The following is a 14,426-nucleotide window of genomic DNA, read 5'->3' on the forward strand; positions in this document are numbered from 1 at the left end:
AAATATAAACTAAGCTATTTACTTAAAGGTATTTTAATTGTATTCTGATTAAGTAAAGTTCTGAAGATATTTTAATTGACATGTAAAACATTTTCCCAAAAGTTCTAAAGTCATCATAAAACTCGAAAGTCTTGAGCTTCTCCTAACTACACCAGTAGGACATCCTAGGGAATTTAATCTTTTATTTGTTATTTAGTAACAGTTCAAACACCTTCTCACATGGTTTACTCACCAGTAAAGCACCTCCTCCTGGCTGCTCAGAGGATTAGCTCTGTCCAGGTCTGACACCTCCTTTCATCATTTGCTATTACTATGGCCCCATTCGCTCTCTGAAACTCAGCATGCTCCCTCTTCATGACTTGGTGTTCCCTCTTTGTGGTTGATGCCCTGGTCAGGTCACTACGTGTGCTTCCCCCTCTGAGGGTATCAAAGGCTCTCTTGATCAACTGTCCAGTTGTCTTTCCAGGCTATCCTCTAATTCGAGTTTGTGCCACTTTCTTCAAGGGTGGGCAGGGGATCTTGCCACCCTATCCACTACTCTGGGTTCCAGCATAAGGATCCTCTGTACAGCAACCAGGGTCTGCTTAACCCTTTCAGGTGAGATGAGGAGTCAACACCCCACCACTCACTTACAGAGAGTAAATAGAAAAATCAGTCTGAATATTTGGGCCACATCTTCAGTTGATGAAAATCAGCCTAACTGCGTAAGCTGATCCAGTTTATACCAGCAGATCTGTATATATGAACAAAAAGGTAACAGAGAAAAAGAACACTGGTAAATCAGTTGGCTCCTTTTGTTTTCAATTAATTCCCCTAACACTGCCTGTGCATGCTCTAGGCATTTTTGTAGGATATTGGGTTTAAATTTACTGTGCTACTATGTACTTAACTATTGGTACTTATATCCATTCAGAGAATTAATGTGTAGGGTTCTTGTTTTTATCAGAGACCGAGTCCACTGAGGAATAAAAGGCATAGAAATGTCAGGTAATAAGAACATTTAGAAAACAATAGTAAATGCCAGCAACATAACTGAAAATATTGTAAACTTGATAGATATATAAATAATTTACAGCTGATTCTTTCCTCCTTCCCTCCCCATAAAAGCACACTGCAGTGAAGAATTTGTAATGCCATGTGCTATTAAAATGGTGTTTATAACTTGGACATGACTAAATCTCTTGGAATTCCAACACCTTTAGTATTGTAGTAAAACTAATGCAAACCATCAACTAACATACAACAGAGCCAGGTTTAAGTGTCAGGACTAAACCCTTTCCAGAACACTTTTTCACAGTCATTGAGAAAAGACGGAACTAAATTTTGCCTTTGGGTGGGCAGGGGCACATGAAGAGAAAAGGAGTTTGTGAGCATTAGTAGATGCAGTGTGCATATGCATCTGCCATGCCATGATGACATACAATGGTGCCCTGGCAGTTACAACCATCTAATGGGGTGGAAGTACACAGTCTATTAAAAGGGGCATGGACAAAAAAGCTGGCATTCACAAAGAACTCCCACATGGATAGCAGCCAAAAGGAACATGAAATGTGGGTGTGTGACATTACCCAGGGTACAATTTGGACCGCTGAACAGCTGTGTCTTCTCTATTCTTCAGCCTGTGGTGCCATTTACATTGTTTTGCCGTGAGAGCGATGACTCCTGGTCTGCTCACACACAGCCTCCTGCATGTAAATTACTCACAGCTGAATCACATGAGTGCTATAGCTAGCCACTTCTGAATTATATTGCAGAGCAACCCTGACAAATTGCCAGTCCCAGGCTTGTCCCCAGAAATGTGCATCTTGCACTGCCCAACTCTTTCCTTCTGGACAATGCAAGCTCATAGGAAGTCCGTCATTTCATTAATAGAAAATGGTATGCACAAATCCTGTTATCTCAAATGGAGGTTCCCAAACTCTTCAATCCAAACACGTTGGTTTAGATAAACACTAAAACAAGTTTATTAACTACAGAAAGGAAGATTTTAAGTGATTATAAGTAATGAGCAGGAATCCTAGAAATTTGTTTGCTGTGAAAAAACATGGAGTTTGCATTTTTTACAGAGAGACTTTAATTGATACATTTTGTGAAAAAATAAAAACATAAACAGTGGAATCCCTTTAATCTGACCCTCCATTATCCACTCTCCATATTAACTGAACCACCAGCCACCTGAGGCTGACAGAGGCAGCCAGGCCCACCGACAGCAATTCTGGGCCCCAGGGCAGAACAGTCTCATCCCGCCTCTTCTACCTATGGCTCCACCTACAGTCCACCCCCACTCCACCCCAGACCCCACCCCTGATCCACCAAAGGCCCCGCCTGCTCAACCCACTTACTGCCGCATCCCTCCACCTCTCCCCGCTCAGAAGGAGTGATGCAGTAAAAGTGTGGTCAAGCAGGGGGGTGGAATGGAGGTAGGGCCATGGGCAGACAAGGTCTGGGCCCTTTTAAATTTCCGTGCCCCTGGGAAATTTTCTCCTTTGCCCCTCTCCGGTCAGTGGGCCTGGTGGCAGGGCTCAGGCAGTCATCCAGAGTCCCAGACACGTGGGGCTCAGGTGGTCAGCCCCGGGCAGCTGGTGGTTCGGTTAATAAGGAAAGCCAGATCATGGAGGCTCGGATAAAAGGGATTCTGCTGTATATCAATAAAACACTGTGTTCAACTGACACCTATATATATTGTGGCTAGGGAAATTAAAGTTCAGCGTTTCATTTTAATCTTGCAAAAACAAAAATTTTTGGTTTTTTATTGGAGATTTTTGGGTTTTTTTTAATCACGGAAACCTAAGATTTCTGGTAATGAAGCATAAAAGTCAGAACTGGTTACAAAAAAATAAAAGATAAAATGTAACTCATATCGAACTTAGTTAAGTGAATTAAAAAGAAAATGTCTCTCTCGCCACATGCTTTTGCATTCTTGCTGGCTGGAATCCCTTCAGCCAGAACCCCTCCCCCAGTTCATAACTGTCCTTTAGTCCTTCAGTTATTGGTGCCATGAGCAGAAAGAATCATAGAATATTAGAGTTGGAAGGGACCTCAGGAGGTCATCTAGTCCAACCCCCTGCTCAAAGTAGGACTAACCTCAGATAAATCATCCCAGCCAGGGCTTTGTTAAGCCGCTGCTTAAAAACCTCTAAAGATGGAGATTCCACCACCTCCCTAGGTAACCGATTTCAATGCTTCACCACCCTCCTACTGAAAAACTTTTTCCTAATATCTAACCTAGACCTCCCCTACTGCAACTTGAGACCATTGCTCCTGGTTCTGTCATCTACTACCATTGAGAACAGCCTAGCTCCATCCTCCCTGGAACTCCCTTTCAGGTAGCTAAAGGCTGTTATCAAATCGCCCCTCATTCTTCTCTTTTGCAGACTAAACAAACCTAGTTTCCTCAACCTCTCCTCATAAATCTTGTGCTCCGGACCCCTAGTCATTTTTTTACTCTCCGCTGTACTCTCTCCAATTTGTCCACATTCTTTTTGTAGTGGGAGGCCCAAAACTGGACACAATATTCTATATGCGGCCTCACCAATGCCGAATAGAGGGGAATAATCACTTCCCGTGACCTGCTGGCGATGCCCCTCCTAATGCAGCCCAATATGCTATTAGCCTTCTTGACAACCAGGGCACACTGCTGACTCATATCCAGCTTTTTATGCACTGTTACCCCCAGGTCCTTTTCTGCAGAACTGCTGCCTAGCTCGTCGGTCCCCAGTCTATAGCTCTGCATGGGATTCTTCCTTCCTAAGTGGAGGACTCTGCACTTTTCTTTGTTGAACCTCATTAGATTGCTTTTGGCCCAATCCTCCAGTTTGTTTAGGTCACTCTGTATCCTATCTCTACCTTCCAGGGTATCTACCACTCCCCCCAGCTTAGTGTCATCCGCAAACTTGCTGAGGGTGCAATCTACCCCATCCTCCAGATCATTAATAAAGATGTTGAACAAAACCGGCCCCAGGACTGACCCCTGGGGAACTCCGCTTGTGACCGGTTGCCAGCTAGACATGGAGCCATTGATCACTAGTCGTTGAGCCCTATGCTCTATCCAGTTCTCTATCCATTTTATAGTCCATTCATCCAACCCATACTTCTTTAACTTGCTGATAAGAATACTGTGAGACACAGTATCAAAAGCTTTCTTAAGTCAAGGTATATCACATCCACCGCCTTCCCTACATCCACAGAGCCAGTCACCTCATCATAGAAAGCAATCAGGTTGGTCAGGCATGACTTTCCCTTGGTGAATCCATGTTGACTGTTCCTGATCACCTTCCTCTCTTCCAAGTGCCTTAAAATGGATTCCTTAAGGACCTGCTCCATGATTTTTCCAGGGATTGAAGTGAGGCTGACCGGTCTGTAGTTCCCTGGATCCTCTTTCCTCCCTTTTTTGAAGATGGGCACTATATTTGCTTTTTTCCAGTCCTCAGGGACCTCCCCCTGTTGCCACGAGCTTTCAAAGATAATAGCCAATGGTTCTGAAATCACATCAGCCAACTCCCTCAGCACCCTCGGGTGCATTGCATCTGGCCCCATGGACTTGTGTATGTCTAATCCTTCTAAATAGTCTTGGACCTGTTTCTTCAGCACTGCGGGATGTTCGCCTTCTTCCCATTCTGTACCACCCAGTACAGCAGTCTGGGAGCTGATTTTGTCTGTGAAGACAGAGGCAAAAAAGGCATTGAGTACCTCAGCTTTTTCCACATCCTCCGTCACTAGGCTGCCTCCCTCATTCTCTAAGGGGCCCACACTTTCCCTAATCTTCCTCTTGTTGGCAACATGCCTGTAGAAACCCTTCTTGTTCCCCTTCACGTCCCTTGCTAGCTGCAACTCCAATTGTGCTTTGGCCTTCCTGATTTCATTCCTGCATGTTCGAGCAGTGTTTTTATAATCCTCCCTAGTCATCTGACCAAGCTTCCACTTCTTGTAAGCTTCTTTTTTTGCGTTTTAGTTCGCCAAGGACATCTTTGTTAAGCCAAGCTGGACGCCTACCATATTTGCTATTCTTTCTGCACATCGGGATGGTTTGCTCCTGTGCCCTCAATAAGGTCTCTTTAAAATACAGCCAGCTCTCTTGAGTTCCTTTTCCCCTCATATTAGCCTCCCAGGGAATCCTGCCTATCAGTTCCCTGAGGGAGTCAAAGTCCGCTTTTCTGAAGTCCATGGTTCGTATCCTGCTGTTCTCCTTTCTTCCTTTTGTCAGGATCCTGAACTCGACCATCTCATGGTCACTGCTGCCTAGGTTGCCACCCACTTCTACTTCCCCTACCAAATCTTTCCTGTTTGTGAGCAGCAGGTCAAGAGAAGCATGGCCCCTAGTTGGTTGCTCCAGCACTTGCACCAGAAAAGAGTCTTTGGGGGCATCTGTTCCTCTTTCTTATAGTTTTCCTTTTTCTTTGAAAATCATCTCCAGCTGAGATTCAGGTGGCAGACAGTCCATGGGACAAAGCCTCCAGTTGTTTCTTTGCCAATATGTAAATGTCATGCTCACATCCTTCTTCCTGTCAAAGAATGGCCACTTAGCCAGGAGAGAGTCCATTTGATTTTGTTGACACCTGGGTGAGACGTCAGTTTACCTTTTGTCTTTGAAGAACTGGTTTGTTCCTGCTTTTCTAAATTTGGATCGTGTCTCAGTAATGTTATACAGTAGAATCTTATCCCCTTACATATAATGTTGCTACTCATATTTTACTACAACAATACTGATCAGTGGATTCTGAGTTTTCAAATGATACCTCACAGGGCATACTTTGTACAAATTTAATATAGTCTTGTAAAAGGGGTGAACATAAGGATACAGACTGTCACATGATGTTCATATATTAGCTAAAATTTGAATGGCACATAATCCAGCTAGAATATCAGCAGCAATGCATGTTTACCTACATTTACATATAAGTAGTAAACAGGGTCCTCTAGACAGCAGGGCAGGGAGATGACAGAAGACAAAGCAAATTTGCATTTCAGCAACCACAGGTGAGGAGAAAGAGAGCACTGTGCCTCCTTCACCACCAAACTCCAAGTCGCCTTCTTTACTGCTTGCAAAAACTTTTCTTTAAAGGGTAACCCTCAGAGGAATCCACTTCAAAGGTTCACTGGACTATAAAAGAAAGGGACAGAGAACACCAAGTCTCTCTCTTTCATCTAAGAAGATAAAGGCACCAGTATCTTTGCGCCATTGGGAGAGATCCTGACAGAGAGAAGGATCAGCCACCCTCCTGCTGGAAGACAGTGCATGAGAAAAGCCATTTTAAACAAAGACTTGAACCAAACATTTCTAGATTTCTTAATTGCATTTGCACTTTTATTTGCTTGTAACCATTTCTAACTAGGGATGTAAAACTTTGTTTCATTAACAATCCGTTTAAACTTCTAGAAATACAACATTTAAACAGTTGAACGCACGGGGTGGGCGAGGGAGAGGTAGCCATGCTGGGTTTGGCGGGAAGGCTTCCTCCCTCCTGTGCATGCAGAGCCGCAGATGGGTAGCTCTTGCTCAGCGGGGAGCCGCACTGGGCTACGTGCCTCTACCCCTCCCCCCCCCCGAGGGCAACATTTAAACTAATTAGTAAACAGAAAGACCACTGCTTACCATTTAAACATTTAACCGCATACATCCCTATTTCTATCTTTAGCTTTTATACTCCAATTCACTTAAAATCCTCTCTTCTTGTGTTAAAAAACTAGTTTTATATTTTAATCTAAACCAATCCAGTGCTGTGTGTAAACTGAACTGTTTTGTAACTCCAGTTAAAGTAGCAAACTGTTGAATATTGGCCCCTTACAGGGGCAAAGGATCTTAATATTTGTACTGTCCAGGAGAGGGCTGGACAGTGCAGAACACATGTTTTGGGGAAAACTTGGGACAGGAAGTGGATTGGCATCACCCTGAAAGTATTAACCAAGGCTGGTGGAAGCCAGAGTGTGCCCGGTGTGTTGCTGAGAGGCTGTTGGGGTCACAACTGCAGGACCAGGGCTGCACCTATACATAGACATTCAGGGTGTAGCCTGTATGCTGTCTGGCTGCTTGTGAGCAGCCAGGTTGGAAGCTACAGCAGCAAATCATTGAGAGGCACCCAGGGTTGCTGGGCAGGTGGTAACACAATCCCTTACTGGTCTGGACTGCACTCTGGAATGTGACACTCACCTCTAGGTCTTGCAAGCCCCACTGTCACAGTACAGTGCAACCCCCAACCCCTCCGAACTTGTCTCTGGAGTGTCCAGCCCCGTTTCACTGGGCACTCAGAGTATTCATGGATTCGTTGCTTCCAAAGAAATAGACAACCCCAGCTTACCTGTTTCACCTCAGATCATCACTCCAATTAACACACAGTGCTTAGATTTGTTTATAGTGAAATCAGATATGAGTTTATTTAACAAGACATAGAGATTCCAGTAGAAGCACTTGAAACAAATGAGTGCATATAAAATTATAACACACATTCTAGAGCCTAGACTTAATTAACGAGATGCTCTCGTGTCTAATAAATTATTGCTCACCCAAAATCCATGCAGCACTGTGCAACCAGGTAGACTGTGATCTGTCTCTCAAGTGAGACGCACACTTTCAGTTTGCCTCCAAGGTGATGGATTCAGTGTGTCTCTTTGCATTCCAAGATATAGCTGAACAATCTTTATTCATAAACAGGACACTCCCCTGATGTTTGTTTCATCCTGTAGATTTCCTTTCTTGTAGGTTTCGCAGTCTGTCAATTTGCACCTGGCTCTGTATCAAATAGACATGCAGTGTGAGGCATACAAAACATGAATGGCCAGACAGGGACATATATGTCAGTTACCTCCTGTGTGTGAAAGGGTCATTTCCAAGGTATGTCACTTCCTAGTGACCTGCCTTAACTTCAAGACCTTAAGAGCATAATTTTCAGTACAGATACATAACTCCTTACATATTACCTGCCCATACATTTCAAAATGATTATGATGGCCAATGGACTACTGGCTCTCGGTAGAGACATGTCATCCTTCGATGAACTATTATGCAGATATCCGATCCAGGGGATCCCTGTACAACCCTGTGTGTCCTCCCCCCGTGTCCTCTGCCAGTTAGTCTCTGGGATGCAGAGACAACTTGCCTTGCCATGTCTGCTAGCTGGCTGTGAGTTTCCACAACAGGTGTGCCACTATCCTTACTGCGCTGAATTTTCACATACAGCCTGCATTTGGCTCATAGGGAATGGGGATAGGCCTTCTGTAGCACACGGTCTGGTATCAACAGTGATTCTAAAATCCTCTTACAATTTATCATCTTTATCCCTGGAATGGGGGTTAGGGAGGGGATGTCACAGAGATGAAGAGGTCCTAGTTTGTGATGCAGAACACAGTGAATCAAAACATTGACTCAGAAGAGATCAAGTAGGATTTATCAGATGATCTGACATGTCTGCTTCTAATCACCAGTGTTCAGAGATCAAAAGCCAGAGCTACAGGATGGCCTCCTCTTGCATCCAGTAATCTGCTTGCAATTACAAGAGGAATTTTCACAATACAGGTTGCTTGATATTCACTCCATTTCCCTTCATTATTTATTACTTAGTAGAAGAGTCAGACAGTGCTCATAGGAAAGTAGATAGAGAGAGTGCTTAAGAAAGGAAGCACAAAAGGTAAAACGTTAATACTACTAATTATTGCTTCTTTAAGTATATAACATAATAGTTTTAGATGCACTTACCTGTAAAACTATTTTACAGTTGTTATTCAAGCATCAAGCAGTACGTCCAACCAACATCAATCTCATTAGCAGTACGGAGAGTAACCCTGAATGAAAGAATGAATGAATACTTATTTTACAGCTGAAGGAAGCGGACAGCAACAACTGATGGCCTGACCCTGCAAACTCTTATTCAAATGAGACGTCCTATTGATTTTGATGGGACTATGATTTGCATAAGAAATAGTCACATGAGTGAGGTTGTACAGAGTCAGACTTTGTGATTGGTTTTAAAGGTAATTTTGGCACAGTGCTGATTATATAAAAACCAAAATGATCCCTTCAGACATAAAAAAAGATCAATTTCAGTTTTATTGCTATGTTCATCAGTGCATAAAATGGATAGGTCCAGATTCTAGCCATTGACACCATTTCCTTTGTTGAGTTAACTAATTTTTACCCACCTTGCACTGGCATCAGTGACTATACACTATGCAAGGCAAAGGGGAATCTGGCCAATACTGCCAGAAAAGTGTACACAACACATTTTTACTTAATTATGTTTTTGCTTTTGAATCTGAAATGGGTTGAAATATAATTGAACTCCATTGAGTAAAATAGCAAAAAAGAGTAATTACACCACAGTGTTAAGTGCTAGTTCTCTCAAAAGCAAGAGATTATCCTGCAATGAGAAGTGAGCAGGAAAATGCCCTGCACTCTTGCAGACCCCAATTTATTTCAGTGGGGCTCTGGGCAAACGCAAGAGTCTGACCAGGTGCAACACATTGCAGGATCCTAAGAGTCACTGCAGGAGCCAGGGGGTCCAGATGTAACCCCTTCATAGGGGAACCAGGACGTGACTACATATATAGATATATAATATAGGTGAAGTCTTAGGTCTGGAAAACTTGTCTCACTATGCTGGGAAAAAACTACTCCTTAGGAAGCTGTTGCGAACCCCGGGCACTGTGACTGCACATCTGGTAGGCTGCTGCATTACAGAGAAGTCTGCATGCTGTTGTTACTTACAGTTATTGTTCATATTGTGCCAACAATGTACTGGACACTTAGCTTACACTCTAAATGGACAATATATAGATGGAGGGAAAAGTGCAACTGAAAGCCAGTGGCTGCAAGGTATGTTAGTGCATCTTTTACACTGGTTGTTCATTGATTGTGCTATGCTAAAATGAAAAAATAAAATCCACAGCCTGGTGAGCAGAAAATAGATTAAATATAGTTCCTTTTGGACTCTGTGATTGTTTGTATTTTGCTTGACTCACTTCAGTAAAGTAATAGTTGAATACATTGATTTCCCCCATTATGCTAGTCGTCTCTGGACTGTCTGACTTTTAAGAAGTGTTTATAACTGTGTATCATAACTATGAACCTCATTTAGACCAAGAAATACGCACTGAATTCTGGGATGCACAAGCACGTGTGCTGGGCTACATACTGGGCAAACCGACCAAAAAGAAAATAAAGATTCCCCATTGCCCAGCACCATCTCAAAATTCTCTCAGAGAGGAAACTGATATACTAAAGAACATTTTTCCTCTGGCTGGTTAGACAAAAGTTCTGACAATTCATATAGGAATTCTGTGGTGGAATGGGGTGGTAACAGAGTGAACGCACTGGCTAGCACATGCCCTCGCAGATGGGCATGGAGTTACAGTGATGCCACCTCAGTTCCCCCCATCAGACAGCTGTTTACTGCTGTAGCAGTCGGTCTCTTCTCAGTCCCTCGGGACAGGTCATTCATAATCTCACCTGTAATGCTGAGCCCAGGGAAGGTTAAACAATCAGCAAGCGGGGTGACCTGGAAGCAATCCTTAAGGACGGATCAAAAGGATATTGAAATGGTAAACAGGGCTATTCCTTGTTGATAGTTATCAAAGCCATGTTAAGTAGACTAGAGTCTTAAACATGTTTGCCTGTATTGTTAGAAAATCAAGAGCGGATGCTAAGTGTATTTGTCTGTGTTTACCTGTATCTTGTTAGAAGTTGAACAATGTGATCTAATTAGCTTGTAGATGCTAATCCTGTTTCTGTCTCATAATGCTTCATTACTGTATTCTGTTGATTCAGAGCTCAAAATGGGATGTTATCATTTAGATAGGATTTGTGGTGTAATAATATTATTGTCCTCATTTATCTTTGAAACTTGTACTTTCACATAGCAAACTACCTGTGAACTGTCTTGATGGTTTGAATGGCTATTGCTAACTGCATTGTCTGAGAAAGGACCCACTGAGTAGAGATCAAACTGTCGGCTCGCTTTTATCAAAGCCCACATGGTGGAGTAACCTGTGAGTGCCCAGCTTGCTTCAGCTATAAAGGAAGCTTAGGGCGTCATCCTTTTCATCTCAGGTCTACTAAACTTTTACAGGGAAGGTCTAAAACATAAAGCTGAGGTCTCCAAGTAGACATCTGGATTGCCCTGGAATTTTCATGGAGAAACTCTAACAGAATCTACATCTGAACTGCCTATTGGACTATAATCTTTTAAATTGATTCCAGAAAGACTTTTACCAATCAGCGGTCTCACCAAGACAGTTCACAGGTAGTTTGCTATGTGAAAGTACAAGTTTCAAAGATAAATGAGGACAATAATATTATTACACCACAAATCCTATCTAAATGATAACATCCCATTTTGAGCTCTGAATCAACAGAATACAGACAATGCAGTTAGCAATAGCCATTCAAACCACCAAGACAGTTCACAGGTAGTTTGCTATGTGAAAGTACAAGTTTCAAAGATAAATGAGGACAATAACTGACCTAAAGACTTTACACATATTTGTATGTATATTGAGCTCTTAACCACATATAATTCTCTTTCTTTTTTCTTTTTTTAAGAAACCTTAGATTTAGTTAATAAGGATTGGCTTTAAGCGTGTATTTGGGTGAGAGCTGAAATATTCATTGACCTGGTGGGAAATGTGTCTGGTCCTTTGGGATAGGTAGAACTTTAAGTATGGTGAATATGTTTTTCAGTAACCACTCACAATAACAGGCATGGCTGTCTAGATGGGAGTCAAGGGCTGGGATGCATAAAGGGGACTGTATTCTGGCTTCTTGGTAACCAGTGTGGTATTACAGAAGCTGTTTAGTTATTGGCTTGGTGAATCTAATTATCAAAAAAAAAACATCAGTTTTGGGGATTGTCTGTCCTATTCCTTGCAGTTTGCCTTGAGTAAGCATTCTCAGTGTGGTCCCCCCATGCCGCTGTCACTTCACCCCTTCTGGGATCGGAAAGAGTCTCAGAGGCCAAAAGTCCTGTGACTCAGTATTGGGTCCACAGCCCCAGCCTGGGGTGTGTTGTCCTTGCTCCCTCTTCCTCAGGGAGAATTTCCTATCCCCTTTTCTGGGGATGATAGGGAAACACAACACCCTGTCCTCTGGGTCCCAGCCCAGAGATCCTGTGTGTAAGCAGTTACGATCTGCTCCTTATAACCTCTTGCTATTTCCCTGGGCTGCATCCAGTCCTACCACTGCCTGTCCACAGGTGCTTTTCCTAAGAATAAACATCTTCCTGTTCTCACTCTCTCTCTGTAAGTATGACTCTTTGTGCAGCTTCTTGCTGATCTGTTGCTGAGGAGCCTCTTCCTGGCAGTTCCTGGCCTTTCTGGCAGCTCTCAGGAAACCACTTCTTCCCTTCTGCCCTTTCCCCTCCGCATCACTCCCAGGATATAAGCTCCCTACTCCAGCCCTCCTCTCTCAGTCCTCAACTCTTTACTTTATAAAATCAACCCAGTCTAGTTCTTCTCAGCCAAGTCTAACCCTTAGGGTGGGCCAAAACTGGAGCTAGGAGCATGCCTCCTCAGACACGTACTAGCACTGTTTGAGCTAAAAATAACAGTGCGGACATTGCAGCATAAGTCGTGGCATGAGCTGGCTGCCCGAATACAGAACCTGTGCTTGTACTTGGGTGGTTAGCCCATGCTGCTGCCTGTGCAATGTCCACACTGATATTTTTAATGAGCTAGCACAAGTCTGTCTACCCGGGCTGGGGAGCATGCTCCCAGCTGCAGTGTAAACATAACCTTATGTACCTGTCTCCACTCCAGATGCCAGAATGCACTGATTATGCTTTTCAACTCCCCTTAATGATGTCATTTCCAGTGTGGGCTTTGTACACCTCCATCATCGGTGCTTTGTATAACACCACAGTTCTTATTTTAAGTCCATCCCAGGACTCCCAAATGAAGTGAACACATTTGTTCCAATGGAGTTGGACAACTCTTGCTTTTGAAGTCAGGCACAAACAACATAGCAACTAATCATCCCCAACTTTACACTATTTAAACTCCCGTTGCACCAATTATCTTTCTGGGAGTAATAAGGGACCAGAGGCACCATCCATGCAGGTCTCATTTTACAAAATCAGGGCATTATTGTTGAGTCAGTCATGGATGGGGATCCCATGATTAGCAACTGGCCTTTCTTATACAAAACACATGATGCAAACAAAGCTTCCCTCTTCCTCAGTACCATGATGGTGCCATGATTGCATCACAAACACTGCCCAACAGCGTTTCCATCTGAGCAACAAACTGGTGTCTTGATATTTGTTTTAAATTCCAATAGAAACATTTGAATTGAGCATAGGTTTTCTCTATGGCAAACCTAACTTCTGGGTTTATATCAACCTGACATTCTTTTTAAGCATGAGGAAATCCATCTTTTTGACACAGTAGCACTGATTGAGTCCATGTTCACAGATGGATTTTTTTATGGGCTCTTATTGGCTGACGTTCCAGAAGCTATTGGTTGGTTGTATTCCCATAGCTCCAATAAAATAGTGGCAACAAGAGGGAGCTGCCACATTTACTGTAACACCACAGACAAATTACCATTCTTTAAGCTACCTTATTTCCTTTTTACTTTTCCAAAAATGTGTTACATTTCTGAAGAGAGCAATCTCAGGAGAAGTGAACATTATGCCTTATAAAGAAAAATGAGAGACTAAAGACTGAGCAAAGTGTGGGAATATTTCTGGTTATTGTGAAACTTTTTATTCCCCCACAGTGAAATGTTGTTTAAAAGTATCCAAAGTTCATGATGGCTGAGTCTTTCCTAAGGGCCCAGTCCTTCAAGCACCAACTCAACTGAGGAATTCTTACTCATGTGAGTGGTCCATGGAGGTCAGTGGGGCCATTGTGATTCTGGGTGCTTTGCACTATCACAGAATCATAGGACTGGAAGGGGCCTTGAGAGGTCATCTAGTCCAGTTCCCTGCACTTATGGCAGGACTAAGTATTATCTAGACTATCACTGACAGGTGTTTGTCTAACCTGCTCTTAAAAATCTCCAATGAGGGAGATTCCACAACCTCCCAAGGTAATTTATTCCAGTGCTTAACTACCCTGACAGTTAGAAAGTTTTTCCTAATGTCCTATCTAACCCACCCTTGCTTAATTTTAAACCCATTGCTTCTTGTCCTATTCTCAGGGGTTAATGAGAACAATTTTTCTCCTTCCTCCTTGTAAGAACCATTTATGTATTTGAAAACTGTTATCATGTCCCCTTTCTGTCCTCTCTTCTTCAGACTAAACAAAATCATTTTTTCAACCTTCCCTCATAGGTCATGTTTTGTAGAATTTTAATCATTTTTGTTGCTCTTCTCTGGACTTTCTCCAATTTGTCCACATCTTTCCTGAAATCTGGCACCCAGAATGGGCCTCCAGTTGAGGCTTAATCAGCATGGAATAGAGCGGAAAAATTAGTTTTTGTGTCTTGCTTACAACACTCC

The 14,426-nt window shown here is 42.9% G+C and overlaps 1 long non-coding RNA gene across 1 annotated transcript; it reads right to left on the reverse strand.

Annotated features, from left to right (window-relative positions):
• Positions 1-611: 611 nt before the first annotated feature.
• On the reverse strand, positions 612-8,825 carry LOC137163359 (uncharacterized). The gene is made up of 3 exons (XR_010922697.1): positions 8,690-8,825; positions 7,501-7,726; positions 612-733 (listed from the first exon to the last, which is right to left on the reverse strand). It is a non-coding gene; the product is annotated as an uncharacterized lncRNA (long non-coding RNA).
• Positions 8,826-14,426: the final 5,601 nt, after the last annotated feature.

This window comes from Emydura macquarii, unplaced genomic scaffold (genome assembly GCF_026122565.2).
Source record: "Emydura macquarii macquarii isolate MOO-44397 ecotype Brisbane River unplaced genomic scaffold, CSIRO-AGI_Emac_v2 contig_2531, whole genome shotgun sequence".
NCBI lineage: Eukaryota > Metazoa > Chordata > Testudines > Chelidae > Emydura > Emydura macquarii.